This window comes from Corapipo altera, unplaced genomic scaffold (genome assembly GCF_003945725.1).
Source record: "Corapipo altera isolate COAL_440 unplaced genomic scaffold, ASM394572v1 75, whole genome shotgun sequence".
Taxonomy (NCBI): domain Eukaryota; kingdom Metazoa; phylum Chordata; class Aves; order Passeriformes; family Pipridae; genus Corapipo; species Corapipo altera.
In genome coordinates this window covers 10,168,088-10,191,125 of record NW_020884887.1, presented here as the reverse complement: position 1 = coordinate 10,191,125, position 23,038 = coordinate 10,168,088, and positions in this window count along the sequence as shown.

Genomic DNA, 23,038 nt, shown 5'->3' with positions numbered 1-23,038 from the left:
CAGCACAGAGCGAGTTTTCCAAGCCATAAGTGTGTGCTCAGGATAGGGATAGCTGGATGGTAGAGGATTCTGAAGAAAAATGAACTGATGTATCAGATGTTGAAGACTGGAAACCAGGTCTGCTGTTCTTATGAGTGTAAGTATTATGGAGTCAGTGACTGAATCCCATCTACTACAGAGTGAAAGCATAAACAGTGTCTGGGGAAAAAAGTTCCCAGTTCAGGAACCAACCATCGAATCGTCTCAAAAATGACTCAATGCAAACTTCTAAAACAGTCTTGGTTTTGGAAGATCCAATCCAGAGAGGTATGAAAACCTGCAAACTGCCCCTCATGCAACTGAAGTTGCAAGTGATCAGCACATATTCAGCACATCTCAGCCTTATGTCTAACCTTACTACAAATTCAACAATTGAGAACTCTGTTTGCCAAAGAAATGCCCATACCATCTCCTACTCATGTCCTCTAAATGTAAATTGGAGTTGGTCTTGTGTCAGCTAACATGTGAGGTGTTCCTTGCAAGAAGAACTTACACTTGCTGAGCCAAACCAAACCTTTAAAAACTCTCTGTGGCTTCTAATAAGAAAAAAAATATTTAAAAATGCCCAGTCATCTTATAAGAATTTAGTTTTACTGTTGAGTTCCTCTTATGTCCTGCTGTAGAGCAGGACACTTACGTTACATAATGCCATGAATTCAATGCCTGCCAAAAGCAGGTACCTGGCAGAGGTGAGATCTAGTGGCAAGAAGAACTGAGACTTGTTCTCTATTAATGGGAAGCATGAAAATTGGAGTTGCAGTTTCTCCTCCTCTCATGCAGATTCAAAACCTTCCATGTCCCCAGTGGGGAACCTGAAACTCTGTAAATCGGAGTGCCTGAAACTCTGGCACTCGAATTGAATGTTTTTGTCAGGTTTATCCTCTATTATGGTTTAGTTTTGTTTGTACTAGTAGGGCCACACGCTTTATTGTTCTTAAACCAAACGTTCTTGTGACCTTTGTATGCCTCCTGTGATCCTAGCATGTCCTAGGACAGCTCTGACTGTAATTGCTGGGCTTGGTAAAAACAAATACTTTTAAACAAAGCTTCTATTAAACCCACTTTCCCATGGGGTAATGTCTAAATAACAGGCTGTTTCCAAAGCCTGGAGGTAACTGATTGCATCTGAAGAAATGCTCTCCAAATGAGTTTGACAGCTGCATTTCTCGTGGAAGAATTCACTCATGCAAAGTTATTCCTGCTCATGGATGCTTATCTTCAAAGACCTGGGCGGAATCGACTTTGGACTGAGATCACCTTTCCTGCCAGGCTTGTGTCAATGCCTCTCCCACATGACAGCCTTTTTGGAACTGCTCTTACTTTAACTGAAGAGCGTATTTTAAAGCTGTGTTATTGTTACTCCTCATTTCCCCCTCCTACACGGCATGAAATCCTGAGATGCAATCAAGCAACTAACCCCAGGACCACTATGTTTAATGTTCTCATAATGCCTATCATTAAGTATAAATACCAGAGAGTTGTCTGGGTGCCTTATAAAATAAGTATATCCATCTGTGGGGACAAATTATACTGGCTCTCCAAAAGTAGAAGAGGCTGCACAGCAGGAACATGCACAAGGAAACTTTGGCCAAAATCAGCACGATGCCTCTGTGCTACCCAAAATGCCCATGCAGAAAAGTGCTTTTATTCTACAGTAGGACTGAAAAACCTCCTGTGCAGTGAACTGCTCAATAATTCATTTATCTATCACGTCTTGCAAAGGTACAGGACTGAGTTAACTCTGCCAAGATTTTCAGTACAGGAGGTTAATATAAACCCAACACGTTTCTTCTAAGCCCTATTGTACTCAACAACTAGAAATAACAGCTTGTCTGCTTCCTGTACAGTAGAAGCAAAGAAATAGCAGGGCCTTTAGAAGGAGAAAGTGAATGCAAGCCAATCTCCTCCTTCTGGCTCCTGCTGGTTCTTGTCTCCAATTACAAAGGAATAATTCACTATCCAAGCTATTTCTACATTTCAAACTGGGCACTGAAGTATTAAAAGTTACTGTTAGCCTGCCATGCTCCTGAGAAGGAAATAAGAAGGAGATAATAGAAAGACATAAATGACCCAAATCAGTGAGATATTCTTTATGGTTTATCACAAAGGAGTTTCCCAAGAGACCTTCATGTCATGCCCTATGCACACACCCACACACACACATAACCCAGAAAGATGATGAGGGAGGGAAAACTGCAGTTTGCAACAGTACGGACACCGGTCCCATAAAAAATATATTCCCTCTATATCTCAGTGTGCAAGGCCATACTTTCTCCTCTAGATGACACTGTGTCTGCTTGGAATCCGGAGCTGGAATACCAGGAGCCCTTCAGCACTGGCAAAGTCATGTGAAAGAAAATTGCACCAGCACCTGCACACACTAGTCCTGTCACTGATGATTTCTGTACAATTCAGAGTCGTTGCTTAAGGACTCGAAGCCACTGAATCTCAATGTCTTAGCAGCAGCCAATATTATACCTGTGCAATTCAAGGTGTGAACAAAGTTGCAGGAAAGATTTGCATATGTATATGTCTATATATATACAGTCACCTCTTGGTTTGTCTCTCTGTTTACAAATAACAGGTCACAGGCTGCACAACAATCTACAGTCCCATGCAAATCTATTTACTACTGGGTAAAATTCTATGCAGGAGTGGACTATTAATACACACAGAAGAGTAAAACAGACTGGATTGAGACAGTGCAAGGAGTCTAATTCCCAGGTTTTAAACTGCCTGTATGCATTCCCTGGATCCTCAGGGGGAGAGAAAATTCACCGGGGAGAAAGATTTTGAAAATCATGCTTGCATCTAACTCCCCAGAACACCTCTGATTTCCCCAAGGAAAATGATTTACTGAGATGCAATTGGGATCATGATTTACTCATGATTTACTGGGATGTAATTGGGATCAGATTCAAACTCATGACATTCAAATGTATAGATAGTACAAACAGGTTAAATAACAACAAAGCAGGGAATAAATGCAGATGACTCTATGGGAATTAACAGAAATGCCACTACTTTTAGTTTATGCCTCAAAGGTTGACAGTAAGACTCAGAAACTCATAATTCCTAAGCTTCTTTCTTGTTTTACCAGTAGCAGGGTAAGTTTATACAGTCCTCTTCATAAGATGGCTCCAAAGGATTAGATCAAAATCTGGATGACAGGCACCAAAAGACAATGACAACAAGTTTTGGGGATACTTTCCTGTTGGCATCAGTGTGCCATCAGTTATCCCCTGATTAGGAATATCTTGCAGGCAAGACAGACCAGAGGGCTGGCACAGGCAGGGAAGAGGGGGTTGACACACAAGTCTGAGCTTCAAGTACAGGAAGAGTTACTTCAGAAATCCAGAAAGAGACTCCCCCAGAAGTGGGATGGAGAAGGTGAACTCTGAAGAAGGTTCCTTGATGACTCATCACCCACCAACTCCCCCCCAAAAAAAACAAAAAAGAAAGAAAGAGACACCTTAAAATTGATTCCTTCCTTCTTCTTTGTTTGTCTGGAAGATGGAAGAGTGAGATTTCTTAGCTTGCTCTGAATGTGGGCTGCCAGTTTCACACTGCAGTGTCAGAAGGCTAATACCAGCCCAGGTGTCTACAAATTGACTCACAATTTTACTCTGTTTACTGAATAAACAAACTTTCCTCTGTAAGATTGAATTAATTTGGATTTATTTGCCTAGGTATAGACATTGCAGATGTGTTAATTTAGGCAGTTTGCACTGTTGAAATGGCTGGGCTATCTTAGCCTTCAGTTTCTGTCCATGCAGGCAGAATTCAGAGCAGCTGTTGTGGGCTTTTTGACCATGGGAAAGACAATTCCAGCTGCATATCATCAAGGAAAAAGAAGTTAAGTGAAATTAACTTTAACTAAAGTGCATGGAGTGGTTGCCATAGCAAAAGTGATGGAAGCATCTTTGCTTTAGCTGTTGAGAGCAGGACTGACAAATGCATGTGATACTACACTCCCAGGAACATTTCCGCAGCTGTGATGAACCTCTCCTCCAATTTCCACTTTCCTGATCAAAAATGGAATAGAGAAAGTGAAGACTGAGGAAAAAACTTTCCTCTGATGAAAAAGGACACGAACTTTGGAGGCCTCAGGAGAAAAGGGAAGAGGCTGTGGATTCAAGGGGGAAAAGGTACAAGATGTCTCCCTCCAGCAGAGATCCAAGTGCAATGATCCAGTCAAATGTTCTTTATTTTGGCTCCAGAGTTGCTTGTCAATGGACATGCTGACCCCAGCTCTCTGTGATTCTGTCTTCAGTTTCTTGCCTCAGTGAAGACTCAGATTCCAGGTCTGAATGCTGTTGATAGTTTACAATTCTCAGCTGAACACTGAGATTGGCCCAGGAGGTCTAATTCCATTCTGTTATGTTTCTTCTGCCTTTAACTGACAACTTCATAGGGGACTGTGAACCCTCATTTGTTTCTGTCCCGTGGTGGAAAAAGATAGAACCAAAGAAAAAATTCTTCCTTTTCAATGTTCAATTTTGATATTCCTTCACTTCCTCAAGGATTTTGTTTTCTCAGATCACATCCCAACAAAGACTCTAGTTTGTGGGTGAGTAATAGGTTGTTCTCTGCCCTCTCATCATCTGCCCACACAAATACTCTTGCCTGGATCCCAGTATCATACCATCCTCATGCTGTGGGTGGGTATGATAGAGCTTCTACAGATCAGTAGTAATTGGAAAGAATCCAAAGTTGTGGTCTTGCCTGGGCGGTCCCTGCTATGGAGTGCTCGGAGCCTGGGGAGAGGACGGTGCAGACAATGCAGAGACAGAAGGGACTTGTAAGTCACAGCTACAGGTAACTGTGCCAAATAATAGTTTGCAAATCATTAATACTCATTTTATGTGTTCCATTTATTCCTAATCAATATTAGAGAGTGTTGCTGCCCTGGGAGAGCTTTCCAGTAAACAAACAGGCTGTTTCCTCCTTCCCTTGCTAAAGCTGGTTTTCAAGCATAGCACATTCTGGGCTCTCAGCGATGTTCCCAATCTGCCATCTCCACTAAATAATGTATTTTGGAGAAAAATAAGTTGCAAGACTGCCTGGAGACAGGTCTCTTGTAAACCCCTCTTCTTACAGGTCATACACATAGTTTCCACCAGTCCTTGCTTTTTTCAGCCTCTCATTGGCTGTATGAGCCAATTTTAACCTCTTAAATCCACATCTGACCTCCCATTCTGTTTCAGCCCATCTCCATAGAAAACTAGAAGCCAGGAGGTGGACTTGAGCTTTATTCTTTCAAAGTCTTTCGTTACCCTCCACTGGCTTCTCTCTTGCCATTTTAATTCTGTTACTACAGCAACCTTGTATTTCTTGCCTTGGCAAAGTTGACATGTTAGCATGGGGACACACACAAGGCCTCTCTAATCAGCACTTATGTGGTCTAAAACATTTAGCTCATCTGCTCAGAAGACTTATTAAAATGTTCGACCCATCTGCTGTGGGAGGCTCAAGTGAAACCGAAGCCAACATTTTCCCACTCGGTTTCCTGTCACGCAGCCTGACCAAAGCCTCTCATTTCAGCAGCACACAGCAATGGTGTCTCTACCATAAGGCAGAACACTTGCTTGTATGTGGTCTTTGGGCACACTTAAAAGGATGTCAGCTCAGTCTTCTGCAGTGACTGTTGGATAAAACACCGTGCTGACATTTGCCTTTCAGCATGCTAAACGCTAGAAAAATCATTTGACTGCAGCACAAGAAATTCAGAACAACATCTAGCAGAGTGCTTCCTTCGCTCTCAGATGCCCAGAGGGAGACATTCATGGCAGCAGGTTTCCAGAGAGCTGGCTCAAGGGATGGGACCAGCCCTGAGGGAGGCCTTCAAAGGAACCATGTAACCTGTCTGGCAAGCTGGGATCCCCTTTTCCTACTTTTTGTCATCAAATTCTCTGGAGAGCTGTGCAACTTGCTCTTGTCGCTCCCAAAGGAAACATTACAATTTCCTTTAATTCCCTCTTCATCATCTGATGCTACTCAGTCTGCCCATATGTGATCTGTGTTATGTTGCCTGAGTCTACATCTTTCCTGAGGGAGTCAAAGGCAGCGGTGATTTTATAAGATGTATAGCCACCATCATCTGACAAGCCACAGCCATATCTGTATCTATAATCATTTATTCACAAAAGTATTCCTCTCCAGCTTGCTGTGACTGTTGGACTAATAGTAAAATGTGAAGTCTTCTATTATCTTCACTCAGCAGTTCTGCAATCCCTCCTGGCCATGGTCACGGACAACATTAGGAAGTAGAAGGCAGTTTGATGTTTATTTGTCCTAAGACTCATCTGCAACACAGATGTGCTTGAAGGGAACAGCAGCAAGTCAGAAACAGGACACAGGCTGTGGAGAGAAGCTATGGGGTGAAGATTTGGCCAGTGGAAGATGGATGAACACAATCCACAGAGGTAACTGCAGCAGAGGATGAAGAGCAAACAGAAATACCTTCAGCCCACTGTCTGGGCAACCACTGTAAATCAACTGAGGCATCTCCCAGAGGAGATTTAATCACACAAAGCTGCCCTTGCCCATCTCACACAATGTGGCTGATGGGTGTTTGCAGTCAAATCCCCTTCGAGAAGATCCTGTTTAGAACCAAGTTGCGTGGAAAGGAAACCTGCTAACAATCAGTTCATCTCCCCATTACCGGTGGAATTTACTTCTTTAAGTAGCTCTAGGGATTACTGAGGTATTAAGGAAAGTGTTGTGACATTGAACTGTATTCCCTTTACAAGAGGATGGCAGTGTAGTGCTGTCCTCTGCGGAGATCATGATAAGGAGTTCATGACGTTTGTGAAGGGATTTTTTTTTTGGTGTGTGTGATGATGTTATGCTTTAGTTTTTTAATGAGGAAAATGTCACTGCCTATGTTAGGGATTTAAAAGTGCTTGAAAGCACTAGGAACACCTTTAAAATGCAGATCTCATACTAGAGATAAAGCATCTACCCAGAGAAGAGATGCTCTAATGCCGTAGATGTATTTGTTTGTTTGTTTTAGAGGGGAGAAAAGAATGGTATGTTTTACTGCTACAGCTATTAACCATCAAGATTGCCCAAAGGCATCAGCAGGTTCATTTAAAATGTAAATGAGCTTTCCCGGCAGGCATTCAGTTGTTCAGACTCTACAGGCTGCTATTATGTGAAATTGGATGGGGTCTTCACACGGCACAGCTGAACAGTTAGGCTGGTCTCCCTCTGCCCCCCTCCCAGTTATGACCAACATGAATGGACACTCCAGCGGGCCCCAGAGCTTCTCTCCAGATTAGGAGAGTGGCTTTATTATAGAAGACAGGGGCAATTAACCGAGTCCCTCTGCTGCTGCAGAACGATCTCCCTGGGAAATACCACTTAGCATTGCAAAGAGCAAACGGGGCATTTATTCATGGCCTTCCTACACCCTTTTGGGAAGAACCATTTTCTTGAATTAATGTTTGGAGGCTACTGGCTAAAAGTGAACATAAACAATAAAATGCAAGTGGACTGAGAAAGACTTTCTCTTTTTAATACTTGATTACTGCATGCCTTGAGCTTACATGGAGGTGCACCCACCAGTGAGATCCCTTCCCAAATAACACACTGGTGGATCACTGGGAATAACAAGCTGAAGGAATACTTTTGCCTTTGGAGAGATACTGAATCAGGGACACGTTAAAGATTTGCATTGCCACTTTTTAAAGTTCTGCCACTGTTTCAATCCATAAAAGAAGGCTTGGGAGGCACGTTGCCCATTTCATAGGCAAGTTGTGCTGCAGTGGATCATCCTGATCTCCCAGAGAAGGCTGGTTAAAATCCAAGAATTCCATTGTGCAATGGATGTAAGGGTTTGCCATTTGGATTTGTTTTGATGTGGAACAAAACACAATATCATCACTGCTGCTCTGGAGTTTGGTGCTGGCAGAACTGCTGACGTGGGAGCAAGGGTTCAGCTGCAGCAACAGAAGACTCAGAGCAGCCAAGCTGTTTTGTGGCACAGAGACAAAAGTGACCAGAGAGATGGCTGTAATTAAATGCTTATGTAAATGACCCTTGCCATGGGATCCTGCCTGCTAAGACCTGATCAGATTGGCCTTGAAAATCCCACTTGCTTACCAAACCAATGTTTAAGAAGACATTTTTGTGAGTTAGGGGCAATGATTTCCCTTTGATAATGATGAACATAATGATGATGATCATGAAAATGCAGTTATTGTAAATGTCCCCAGACTGGACAATGTTTGTCAAAATTTCATAGAGCTTAACTGTATGTGACTGTGCTTGTACACACACATCTGGGATCCACAACCTGAAGTCAGTGATGTGCTTAGCAGAGAAACAGTAGCTGCATATTGAATTACTTTCTTTTTTACAGTGTTAAATACCACTGTACTTTTCAATTTCCTTTGTGTGTGTGTGTGTGTATGTGTGTGTGTGTGTGAAGATTGCTACATTTTTCAAAAACTAGTTTAGATGAATTGTCCTGGTGAAGAGGAAAAGGGTTTCTTATCTAGAAACATGTTTACCAACTGCACTGCTCTTTGTGTAAGTAGAGTTAAATAAATCAAAGAAAGTAGAAACAATAAAGAAGATCTTAATTTCTGATTCTATATCAGTCTTTCCATTACTTCTGCATATTATGGCTTGCATTCCAGCCTCCGGATAGGACTTGTATAGCCCCTATTAAACATAATCAATCACTTGTAGAACTTATTTTCAAGTATCTAAAATGGAACTATGATTTGCATGTAATTAAAATAAAAAAGAACTAACATGAATCTTTCCCATCATTTTTGAACGTGCTGTATCCCAAAGGAACTCACCGTGCACTTATAAAAACACTGCAATTTATCTTAAATGATACATTTTTTTTCATTTAAAATTTCTAATTAAATTAAGAAAAAACCCCACTTTTGGGACATATTCAAAACTTGAAGAAGTCATAAAACATCACATTGTTGTTTGCTAGCTTTGCTTCTTACAGCATAGGAAGCTGGCTGGGATGGAGTTATTTTGTTGGTCGATACTGTGCTGTAAAAGGTTGCTGGAGCTCCACCATCACCCATGCAATGATATAATGATTTATTGCTGACAAAGCCTTCTACAAAGGATAGAGCAATCTAAGCTTCAGCATTCAATACAGACACATTGTGTTCTTTTAAAAAATAAATAAATACATGTGATACCAGGACCACCTGAAACAGCTGATCTTATCTTAAAACATCAACCTTGGGATTGCAAAACCATCCTGGCAATGCTTTATGTCTCTTGTTTGGTGGAGAGTGGAATGAAAGAAAACGTGTAGGAGTGAAGCTCATAGCAAAAGAACAGAGAGAATTGCAGGTTACACAGTTGCAAAAAAAATGCCTGTCACAGTAGGGGCAAAAAGTGCTGATGACACTTGAAATCCACACAGAACTTCTGCTACTCCACATTTCTATTATAAGCCAAGTTCTCCTTGAATTTCTTATCCTGAAATTTGTACTGATCCTGGGTAGGTGTCTAGACATTACATCTCTTTATGCTGATGGGCTTTGTGGAGATTACCACCCTCTAACTTGCTTTTCTATGATGAAGTTAGAGAGGAAGATCCACGGGGCATCCTGGAGCGTGTGATGTGCACAAGACATTCCAGCTCCTTGGATCCTGATAACAGGGCATTTATCCTTGTCCCAGTGTGGAGATGCCATAAAGCCATTTCCTGCTAGCAGGGAACTCAAAGGAAATATGCTACAATCAATGACACTACAAAAAAAACAAACTACAAACCACTTCATCAATGTGTCTACACCATCAATCTTCTCTTCCACTGTAGGATGTTCTGTTGGTTCAAGTAAGGAAGATCTTATTTATTTCAAGAGACAACTAAGGCACAATTGGTTGGGGCATCTTTTCCTTCTTTTGGATAAATGCTTCTTTTACACTGTTATTCATGAGCCAGGTCAAGCTCTTCCCATACAAGGCACTGCAGAGATAGAACATCTACCACAAGTTCTGTGTATCCTTGCCTTTTCCATGACCTTCCTGATTTCTATGAGCTTGCAGGGGACATAAAGGAACCTCCTCTATCCTGCCACTGCTGTTTCTGCCTCTCTTCCTTGCCTGAACACCCAATTCTCTGGTGTAAAGGAAGGTGTAAACTTCTCTCTTTACTTCTCTGCACACTTCTCTGGGAACTATCTGCATGGAGCAGAGCAGAGTGAGGCTAAGAGGTACAGTTGTCCAACACTCCTACAAATATAAGCCACAACATGGCTGGCTGCTTTATAGCAGGAATATCTTTCAGTATGTTCTCCTTACAGCAAGGCTGACGTTTGATTTTATTAACAAAACAAAGAAACCAGTGCAGAATTAATGGTGGGAGAGATGAGATTATTAGAGCAAATACGCTTTGGAGATAGGAGCCCAGGCCTGGAAAACTGGGAGCTGGGCTCTGCTTCACTGTATGGACTGGAATGAATTATTCCTCCTCACCTCTTTTTTCTAGTTTATATCGCCAAGAATATTAACAGTCCCTCAGAAAGGGATGTGCTGTTATTTATACATCAGATTTAGGAAGAGGCATTGAAGTCTTGAGATAAGTAAGGGAGAGAGGACTAATGACACAGAACCAAATTCCATTCATATTTCTCTGCAGTAAGTGGATAGTTATAAAGCTGGAGTTATCACCCTGTATTTTATACTTGCAGAAACTTCTGGGGGAGCACGTACAGGAACACACTGAAGAGGAACTGCTGGCTGGCTGTGTCATTTGGCTGGGGAGTGTGAGCCCTTGCCGGGAAATCACCAGATGGCGCCAGTAGAAATAATGTTCAAATGTTCCTTTCATTTTTTTTTTTTTTTTTAAAGGCAATTAAAGCTGGAAAAAGGTTTATTTGTGAAATTGTGACTCAGTTCCTTCAGTAAGAATCATTTGCATCAGTCAGAATTTGTTGAGTGGCTGAACAGAATAATTCCCCTAATTCAGGGCTGGTGCTGGGAGCCTGCATGCACACCAGCCAAAGGAAAAACATCGTGTTGTGTAATAAATCACTGCATTAGGCAGTCAGCTTTTACTGTTCCTGCTACCTGCCCTTCAGTTTTAATCAATATTTGCGAGGATTTGTTAGGCTATATGGACAAATCCTGAGGCCTGTTTTCAATTCCTATCAAAGCATGATAATTATTAAAGAAAATGAGAAGTTTGCATGAGTGACAACCACATAATAAACTGAAAATTTTGATATCTGAATTTATCACACTTCTTCACTGATCTACAAATGGATTGGCTTCCCCTTGCAATCCTTCTTGCAGAGAAGTTTGCTCATTTTGGAAGCTGGAGAAGTTCATTTTCAAGTAGGTTAAGCCAAAAGGTGCCAAAAATGCATTTTTCTCCTAGTCTATTATTATATCTTACAGTGTAAGTGAGAAGTAGCTTCACCAAGGAATTGATTTCTTGCAAAAGAGACTGAAGTCATGGCTGGAAGATGATTTTCATAACAGATGCAGCCCTTCAGCAGGGATTCTCAGCTCCTTTCACTGCTGGATAGAAGCATGTCTTGAGTTCAATACTTCTATTTAAATATTTCATTAAGGGCATGTATGTTTTCTACTTCCCTCTTAGGGCTCCAACTTTCAATTTCTAACTTATCCAAAAATCCATCTTCTTTTATTTTTAACTGAACTCTTCTATTATTTTCTATTTCACCTTTCACTCCCAGAGATGCACAACACCACTGAAAACCCCAATATCTGAAGTGAAGGTTGTTTCAGATCCTAGAACTCAAGTCACAGTTACAGCTACGTGGAAAAAGCAAAAATTGAAAACAAATCTCTCTTCTGAACAGAAATTTAGTTACAGCAGGGATCCATTTTTGGCATTTCTCTAAGATTTGGAGACATCCATACAGGACATAACACTAAGAGACACCTCATTTCCATTCAACTAGTGTATTCATATATATATATATCTCATATATATGCAGAGTTCAAAAGGTCTTTTTGAGCTTACCTTTCAGGCTGGATAAACTATTTGGTTACTAGTCCAATTTCATTTTGTTGGATGGCCCACCTGCAAATTCAGGAGAAAAATATCCCAGTTTAAAACAAGGCAAAGTGTTTTGTAATTATTTTTTTTCCAACAAAGTGAAAAGATTTTCAACTTCTCAGATCATTCCAAATTGAAAGGGAAGCCAAAACAAAAGAGAAGCCAAAGAGAATACCCCAGCAATCTGCTGTGTTGTGCTCCTTTTAGTTTGTTTTTCACAGGCTCTTTTAAAGGTCTAGTCTTTGTTCTGTCCTGGAATGGAGACAAGTACTGGAATCTCCTCTTTTCCCCCCAAAAGACTTATTCACATATCTCTGTTTCTCACACATTTGAGATGATTTCTCCGGAAAAAGGGGAAAGAAATAATTTCCCTCAATGCAGACACTTTACATGCTCGATTAGCATTTTGCTCTAAGTGTGACCTAAGTTTCAGGTAGGGACCAGGGGACATTTGTTACTACTGCCTTGACCTCCCTCCTATTAATTCACACTTTAACCGAACAGAAAAGTGCATTTCATGCTCTGGTCATTAGAATTCCATTTTGCTGGGGAAACAGTGCTGGGCCATCCTTTTCCCCGAGAGGGCTGTTTCTTTGGTGCCTGTCATGCCTCATTGCACTGAGCAACACAACTTATGCTAGAAAAATAGCAAGCAGAAGAAACTGCAACAGAACCAGCAGTGTCACTGCAAGGACCCTAACTCACCAAAATAGCACAGACATGATGTCAACAACGGCTTTCTTTTAGTTTTAACCAGTCATATTCATTGTACTGATATTCGTTAGGGTACTTCAGTTGCATTGTCCATTTCCCATTCATTTAAAGAGTGTTAACGATCGAGAAAAATCCAGGTAATGACCAGGGTCAGTCTCAGTTGTATGTAGCTTAGAACAGACTCTTTACTAGACAGTAAACAGCACAACTCAGTGTGAACGTGCAGCTACAGGGTCGGGACTTCTGCATCAATCAAATTAATCCATTTTGCCTCATGGATTTTTGTTTAAAGACAAAACAAAACTGATTCACATAGACGTTCAAATAAAATTCTACATTTCATGCACTGACCACAGCTTCAGGCCACTTGATTTTAGGACAAGAAATCCTAGCCCTCATACAAGTTAACATGAATGCAAATATGTGCAAACCTATGAAAAATAGCTCACTCTCAGACTTATGGACATATACAAACACCTTCACATCATCTCTCCCCACCCACAGGAGCAGAGGCAGCATGAGCAGAGCAGGTGTGAACAGCACCTTAACATCTGAGAGTGACCAAATCCTCTTGTGATATTGAGCAGCTTTGCTCAGTACCAGAGGGTGGTGGAGTTTTATGGAGCTGCAACATTGCAGCCCGGCACAGGGACTGCATCCAACATCCCACACCTCCTGGAAGGAGAAGCCAGAGCTCTTCCCACAGACTTGCACAGCCAGAGAAAGGCATTACACAAGCCTATTTAACAGAATCCCAGAGGAAGGGCAGTGGGGTTTTTACAGTGGGATTTTTTGATTGGTTCTACTTAAAAAGTGACTTACAAACATTGAAAGACAGGTGGCAGGGGGAAAAAAAAAAGTTTTATTTTGCCATTTGGTTTTGATCCAAATTAGCATCAAGCTGGAGAAATGAACATCTTTGTCAGCAGTGTTTAGCCAGGAAGATTGGAACTGTCTGAGCATCTGCAAGGTCCTGGAAGCTTCTGTTCCCCCAGTTGTTGGATCACCAGCACTTCCAGAGCAGCAGGCACAGTACACCCGAGTACTGGGGTCAGCTGTGTACAGCCACCAGACCATCTGCAGGAATCCAGGAGGGACTCAATAAAAGTTCGTCAGTCAAAACCCACCAAATCGGTCTTTTTTTTTTTTTTTTTTTTTTATTAAACTATTTTCCTGGTAAAACTATGAGCAGGTTTCCTTTAGCCCATGCTTTACCTGGCAGTTCCCTGTCTCCTCCCTCCACCTTGATACCTTTCTTTCAGGTTCTCTGCCCTTTCTCCCTTAAAAACCTCTTGCCTGAAAATTGTCAAGTATCTGAAATCTGACCTGTATGCATGTGTGCGCGTGTGTGGCCCCCCCAGTCAATAATCACATTAGCACATCTGTGTGACAGAAATAATAGCTTTTGTCTCCCAAAGATGCAGAGTCCTGTTGCCAGGCAACTCCATCCTGAGGCACCAAACCAGCGAGGAGCGGGTGTGTGGGAGGAACGAGCCCGAGTGCAAGAGCTGCTGCTTGTGCTGCTGGTAGCTATAATTGGGGAAGCTTGGAATATACTGTTTTAAGCAGAAAGTCAGGATAACAGAGCCCTGACAGGCTCAGAAACTTTCAATTAGGTGGCTACAGACTGTGGCTGGTTCATCTCTTCTGTTCTAATGCTACTGAAAAGCTTTGGGAATGCTGCAGATTGGGGTGGCTCCTATCAGAGGTGCTAAACCCACTGTAGCAAAAGGGTAAACACAGTCAACCTTCCCAAATTCATGCCAGTGAACACATGCTTTGATGGTTGATCCTCCTCAGGGGCAGGCTCTTTCTGCCCTCCACTGTCAGGGGTTGCAGCAGCTCAGATGCTCTGGTGTTATTTGTGTGCCATTTTGGTCACAGCCTGGCAGTCTCACCATCATGCAGTTAGAAAAAAACATTTCACTTGATAATCAAGCCTTGATCTATCAAATATAACCCCATTCATCCAAGAGAGAAAGAGGAGTCCCTAAAATAATATGGGTGGCTGTTGACATAGGTGGGATGGGAATTTCTTTTGTCTCTTCCTAGATAAAAGAGGAAAGACTGAAGCATGAAAAATCTTGGAGAGGGGAAATTCTCTTGGATAAAAGGATATGGCATCCTTAGGGGCATAAAGGAATACCCAACAATTTCCATCAAGAGAAAAACAAAGTTAGAACTGCATTTATTTCCAGGTCTAAGCCTCTGTCCTGCGTTTCCATAAATGCATTAATCCAGATAGCCTTATGGGATGCAGTCAGAAAGGACACCGAAAAAAAAAAGGTTGAAAAAATGGAAAAATAAAAGGTGGTTAAACATCTTGAAAAGGTAAAAATCATCCAAGATAAAATAAACCCTGAGGTAAACACAAACACTTGAGATTGCTATTAGACAATACCCTGAGCAGAAGGATTGGAAACATTGAATGCCAGGGTCCAAGTTTGGTCATCTCTAATTTACACTGGGTGCCTGTTCCAGTGATCCGTTATCAGAACTGGATGTGGACAAACACTAATGCACATACAGCTGCTGCAAACTGATACTTGGTAAATCCATTTTCAGCCCTGGGATATTCACAGCTGTGTGTCTTCTGCATATGGGGTACATCTTGAAACACATCTCTTTGATCTCATCTTCACTGAGGGGAAGTGGAAGTTTTCTAGTGACCTAAATGACCTGAAATCAATAGCAACCAAGATCTAAAATGTCATCATTGGATTCTCACTGCATGACGACAGCCAGCCACAACAACTGCCCATGTGTACAGGCATTCATCAAATAAGGGCTGCAGAAAAAAAAGTTAAGAGATTCCTTGCGTAAATTATTTAGTGATTGTTATTCAGCCTTCTCCATTTACACATAAGTCACTGTATCCAACTGGGTAAAAAAGCCATCTTCATAACCTGTCTTGTATTATAAAGCATCTTTGATACTTCCCACAGAGACATTTGTAGAGTATTTAGGATGGCAAAAGTACACAACTCCACGTCAGGATGCTTTTGCTTCCACATGAATATTTGTTTTGCTGGTGCTCAGTGGTTGAATTGTTGAATACACCACATTTTTTACAAGCTGTCTCATGCTCTACAGCAGCATTTAAGCTCATTTCTTGTTCAAGACCCCACAAGTTAACAGAGGGGTAACTGTGCTGGGCACAGCCATAACAGGAGAAACTAAGCCTTGGATATTAGACAAGTGTGAAGAGTGCCATGTTAGATTCATGTCTTAGCACAGTTGTGGGTGGCCATAAATTTGGTTTTTTTTCCTTTTGGCTTTCCTGTGAAATTTTGTTTATGATCTGAAATACAGGTAAGAAAGGAGGTCCTATTCCTTTAAAGACACCACATTTTAAAGGGTAAAGAATAATTATTTTCCAGTTCATAAAGAGGAAACAAGTCGGGATTGTGTCTAAGTCCTACAGATGGTGAAACACAGATTCTACCTTAAGAAATCAGATGGCACAGGTTATCTAGGCTTTGCTGCCTGCTGGAAAAAGGCAAATAAAGACATGAAAAAGCCAAATGAACACTGGGGAGCATGGTGGGAAGCACAGAGTGCACTTCGGGCACAGAAGTTTGGAGGTGCAGAGGCATATCAACTTCTCAGTGCATCAAAAGAAGTAGATGGAAAGGAAGCCACAGTTATGGGTCAGGGAAACTACTCTGAAGACAGTCTTTGAAATACTACAAAATCTTCCAAAACAGTTTAAGAGAACAATTCTGTCCATGTCAACCACTGTTTGCTCTTTCATCAGCCTGGGAAAAAAACATACAGGCACCCACTGAGCAAAGATGTGCAGTCAGTTGAAATCACATGCCTCTGGGTCTCGTTATAATAGTGCTGTAGTTATTTGTTAGCATGAAATGCCTCTCCACTGCAATGGGGGGCTTTACTGCAGTACCTAATTTAATCTTTCAATGAATGCACTCCCTTGAATTCAGTGTATTTTGTTTGACAGTTCTTAAACGCTTGGATGAATCTAAACATCGAAGAACTGGAGTACACACATTATTTTTCCGCAGATTCATTTAGCTTTCCAAGCTAACAGTCAGGTTACTAATAACGAGTTAAATAATATACTTTTCAAAGGCTTGATGGGCATTTGAAATCTGAAAAAGAAAATATAACATTTGCTACTCAGCTTCCCTCTGGAATAGTATTTGAAAAGTACCCAGGTATCCCTTTAGGAAAGGGTTTTTTTTTCCAGGTTTATACTTACATTGAGGAAACTAACTGCAAGGGGGGAATATGAAAGCACTGTTACTAACTTTCCTAACATATGTTTTGCAAAGGCACAGAGCTATTGTTAAACCAGAACTTAGGCTGATACAATGGCAAAAGCTTCCTGACCTCTCGGCTACATTCCTTCAAAATCAGCAGCAGTTCTGCAGTATTTTGCAGATGCAACAACTGACAACCAACCCATCCAGATTTACCTAAATTATCTTTACAGATTAACTTTACAGCTTAGCTACTAGTGACAGCCTGGTTGTAGAAGCCAACCCCTATAGAAGTAAATTTTTTTTAAAGAATATATCGTCTTAAGGCTCAACTTCTTCTGTTGGCAGAAGTTATTATTGATCTAACCTTTCTATTCCAGTAGCTCTTTGGAGCTCTGTGGTGAAATGAAGCCTTTAGCATAACACCACAGATGCAGGAAAAGATGGTCCCTTTTCCTGACCACTTCTGTCATTGCATCAGTTAAAATAGATTGAAAATAATAGACAAAACACTGAATTCACAAACCTTTCTGCAAGATCAAAGCATACTTCAAGATAAAGGCAGGAGCAATTGTTCTGAGTAATTCAGTTGTGTTTGAGGCTTGCAGAAACTGAGCAAGAAGGATGGGTTGTACATGTGCAGCATGGGAGTGTCAGGGGTTCAGACAGACAGGTCTTAAATACTGAAAGGTGACAACAGGATCTAGAGAGTTGCAGAAAATAATATCTTATACAATAAACAATTGTATCCAACTGATATTCTACAATTATTAATATCCGGAGAGCTGCCAATCTTAGAAGTGAGCCAAGGAACACAGTAGCTCAGCAGATCTGCTGCTGGGCCAAAGAGTCAGGCACAGCTGCTCTGTCAGGTGAAGAGCCCAGATGTGTTCTGACCTGACACAGGAATGCCAGAACATCTGGGTTTCTTGGAAATCTTTTATTTTTTTTTCCACCTAGAAATTCCCTCCAGTAAGCATTAGAGGATTTTTCACAGTTGTGCCACAGCTCAGACACAGTCAGGAATTCCAGGCTGGGCACATTGCATGTGCTGTGGGAAATGGGCAGCAAGCCTGAAACCTTCTGGTCTTGTTGGGTTTATGGCACTTTATGGAAACATCAGCTCTTTACGTGCCTGTTGTAGGTGAGAGCTTTCCATAAGATCAGCATGGTTCACATGCACAGTCTTCTCCAAAGAACATCCTTTGCAAAGAAGCAAAGCTTTTCTTCTCTCTGCTCCCTGCCTTTTATTTGTTAGCTTTTTCAGGAGTGTTTGAACCTGTCCTCTCACACTCAGTTGCTCTCTATTTTTGCTGAAGATTTCTCTCTTTCAGTATAGGACACAAAAACCAGAGGGTTTAATTCATTATTGGTTGGGAGAAAAATAATCCTGTCTAAAACAAAGCTACCAGCAAAACAGAGAGACAAAGAGAGCAAGGGGAAGAGAGAGTGTCCCTGCAGGGAAAGGAGCTTAAGGAGAAGTGCAGGAGGAATACTGACTCCAGATCTGCAGCAGGTCTATTTTTCATAAAGATAATAATAATATGGGCACAAATTCATACTAATTAGGGCACAAAATCATACTAATTGCTGAGTGCTTCTCTGCAGGGTTCACTAGGAAGGAAAGAAACAAATGGGGCTGAATGGCTCCTCCTGGGGTTGGCACTGAGACAAAGTTTTCCCAAACTGACCCAAAGGATCTCACTGCTGAAAGTTAGAAATATGTATTGGAATTTCAGGGCATTTTTTTTTCCCATTATAAATTCCCCTGGACCATGTGTGAAAAGGCTGGTGAGGGTGTACTGACCACTACAACATCACAGACAGACCTATCCAGGTACTGAAAACCAAGGATGCATAATCCACGTTGCTTCCAAAGCAAGACTGAACATTGAAAACTGGCATCTCTGCACCAGGCCCTCATGATAAAACAATTTCTTGTCTTTTATACTCAGCCTGTGAAGGAGAGATCCTTCACCTTTCCATTGCTATGGGCTCTGCTCCTTGCATTCTTCCAAGAACACGAGCAATGCTGTAAATGTCTTCTGCAGCCAGCATGACACGAGCAAATTCCCATGTTTGAAGGGAGAAGGATCCAGTTTGTACGACCTTCTTACACCAAGATGGGAAGGGAATTCCTCCTGATTCAGTGGTTGAGTAATTTTCCAGAGGGACATATAACACGGATCTGCTCTGATCTCATTCAGGTACTGAACAACCAGTTGTCACAAAATTGGATTTATTCCTCATTGTTTCTTACCCTCTGTCGAAAAATACATTCCCTCTTATTTTCTACACAGTTTTCTTAAATAAGGACATCAGTCTCCCTGAAAGAAAATCTTTTATTCAAAGTTCACAGTGTTTCTAGCACGTGTATATCTGTAATTCTGCTCAGAAGAAAGTGATTGTTTTCAGAGTCCTTTAACATATACTGCATCAAAAATACCCAGAGTCAAAGAAACTGCTTAGCTGAAAATATTACTGGGTAATCCCTTCCCTAGGGTTGTGGCTGTAAGCTTCACTCAACTTGAGGTGGTGATTTTCCAGAGATTTTAATCATTTTAAGGTTTTGTGCAACAAAATCACTGCAAAGTGCTTAGGAGTCACAGCTGAAAAGGGAATTTGAATTAGAGTTAGAGCAGTGGAATCTGGAAAACCTGCAGGCAAGGGATGCAGACAAAACATAGCAGCACAAACTCCTAGACTAAGCCTGATGTATTGGAAGAAGAGATTGCCCTTGTTATCAGTCCTGGAGCAAAAAGCCTTTGTTTTAAACATGAAAGGCTTTACTGTGAGATCTCCCCCACCAGTTTCTCCTCACTGTCCAGCCTCACCAGAATCTGAAGGACTGAACCACACTTCTTCACTGGATAATTCCTTTTCCCCAGCCTTGGACTGAAGGGTGGTTGTGATGGTGGTTATCACACACAGATGTGTTCCTCCTTCGCTGGGGAACAGGAGCTCTACATTTCTTAGATGTAGCTACCAACTCCCTGGCATGTTCTGACATTCCCACACATAGTCCTGCAGTACATAAAAAAAAGTAATGAATTAGGTTTTAGTATCCAAACACCTAATTATTTGTCAGTTGTCCTGAAATCACCCTACTGGCAGGCCAATACAGGCAATGCAAGTTCTGAGGCTCGGAGGTGAAAGCAAAGGTATAAGTGTAAGATGAATTTAAAAGATTTCCCTCACTCTGTGTCATCCATTGAACCATTTACCAAGATGTTTATGCTGCCTTGCAGCTGGGTTCTGGTCCACAAGCAAAAGCTTCACCTTGAATACAGCTTTCACTGGAGGGGATGATGCTTTGTGCCTGTCCTATTGTTATGCACCCAAACTCTTTAATGTGATTGTATCACCTTCAAGCTTCCTCCCCAAGCGTTTCTGGTGAGTCACCATTTAATCAGGGGTCTCATTTTAACACTCCCCACACAGGATGGCTGACTGCGTCTGTCTCCTGATAACAGTGATGCTCTTTGAACATGAGCGGGCTGGATTATCTGCTAGCCAGAACATCCTAATGAATGTTTCAGTATTTAATTGTAAGCAGATGTTAACCCATTGCAAATTAAATGTACTTTTCCACCTGGGGGTCAATACTTACACCTCAGTGCACAGCTTTTTAATATAAAACTATAATTTATGTAAGGTAGCAATGATTCCTTGAGCATGTTCAGATAGATGAATAAGGTATGTTGTTCATTACTAGGTTTTGATTGTGATAGAATTTGTTTGGGACAAAAAGTTCTTTAACTAGAGCTGTGAGAGATATTGTGATGGAAGTTCTTCTTTTCAATAGATTAAAAAGGCTGAAGAGGTGCTTAGAACTTCAAATGGTCATTACTAACAGATCTTACAAAAATCAGTGAATAGATATTATGTAATTATATTTATATAGAGAAGCAAGTGAAATATAATGGAACATTTGTTCTCAATTATGGTCTATCTTAATTTACTTTCATGCTTCCAGGAATACACATAAAAGCACTAGACTAAAAAAAAAAAAAAAAAAAAGAAATAGAAAAGGCATGAAAGTTTTCTGGTTTAAATAAATTGTTTGGTAATGACATCTTTCTTACCAGCGGGTTGTTGCTGAAATTAAATTGTGGTCTATTGTTTCCAGGCATTTCAGACTTGAACACACTCCCTGGTCTTAGAACTGTAAATCAATACTGTTACAATAGATCTGCAGTTCTTCACATCTTAAAAACAGTTGCATTATCACTGATTGCTGAATTTGAAAATTTCAGAAGGTTCTTCTCATCCTAAAATCTGTCTTGTGTATGGATCTGTGCTGCAAGAAACTCTGCCCAAGGGTATTTGTAGAAAACAATCTTTCACCAACACTTTACAGATGATGAATGAGAGAAGGGAGAGATTAAGTGCCTTCTAGTGAGAGCAAATCTTTTGCAGAGCCAGCACTGAACTTACATTATTTGATTCCCTCTTCAGCAACTGAGTCATGAGCTCGTCCTGCTCCTGTACTGACATTATTGAAATAACCACAAATGGGACCACGACAAAACTGCGAAGTTCTCATGCTTTGGAGATCTCCTGGAGGTGAATGCAATGGCCTCACTTTGGTATCCCTTCCTTGGTGTCCATTTTGGCAAGTGTGTAAGTATTAATCAATTAATCATTTCTGAAGTTTAATCAAGGGCTGAAGTTGTAATCAATTGGCAGCCCAATACAACACAGGGATGTTTTTCTGCCTGGCTGCCCCTCGGAGCATCATTAGCAATTATCTCTGTCGAGTGACCCCTTGATCCTGCACAGTTTAGCTGAAAGAGATGTATCCAAGTAGCAATTTCACCTTTTACCTTCATTGTATGGTATTATTCTAACTGTTTATTAAATTTCCAGCCTTTCCACAGCTTGCACAATAGGAAAATCTTTAGCTGAACCTGCAATTACTGTAATGAGAAGATATAATGAAGTTATTAAAGAAGATTAAATATTTTCCTGTTTTCCCCTCCCCCTTTATTTATAATCATCTCTTCTCTCCTTCTCCTCAAATTGCAAAGAACTAGCACTTTTAGTAGAACCCACCAAAAAGAATTTGTGGTAAAAGTGGTAGCAGAAAGAACCACAAGGAAGGAATCTCATGTCAGTCCATAAGGAGGTTTTCTGAAGCAACCCAATTCCTCATAGTTTTGCAAAGACAGATTTCAAATTCTGTATCTTACTGCCATGTTATCAAATTATGGTATTCCCTGTGAAATGCAGGGGACATAGCTGTAAAATGCTTTGTTCTAGCATATTTAACTATTGCATATTTATTTAATTAAAATTCCTGTTTTCCCACCTTTCTATGAAGTACCTCTGCAGGCAGAAAACGTCCTCTCAAAAGCTGGAAGTGAATCACTGGAAAATCAGCCTTAATTTGAGACAAACCACGTAGAATCCGCAAGAAAACACTGAACACTTTATAAAATGCGGAGAACACATTTTAACATTGGATAAAGACTCTCATGCTTGTGTAACTTGTGGAAAAGGCTAAATAAACACAGCAAAAGGAACTAAAACAACCCATTGTTCCCAAAACGCTGGTAGACTGGTCGAAGAGCATGTTTTATAGCAGATGCTGAGTACTCCTCCCAGACACTGACACCAGTTAAAGAGATTTAGCAACATTACATCTTCACAAACTCAGCCTACTTCTACCACTGAAAAAAATCCATGTTTATTACACGCCCAGATACTTGAATAGCTCTTGAGCTTAACCAAAATGTCCTGCCAAAGGCACTCTGACAACACTCCCAGCACAATACCAGCCTGTCTGGGATCTAGATCACTCTGCTGTAGTGGGACTAGTGCTGTGGAAAATATGTACAAGGTGACAAAGACATCATCCAAAGTGTCTCATCTAGGTTTCTAAACCTTGGTTGTGAAGATAATCTCCCCGGGGTCGTGGACTTGACCTTCTCCTCCCTCTCCATTCTACAGAATGGAAGCAGAGACCAAGATTGCAAGTGCATATAGGGCAACTTGAGGACAGAGTATCATTGGAGGGGTTTGAAGATAAATAGTAGTAATACCA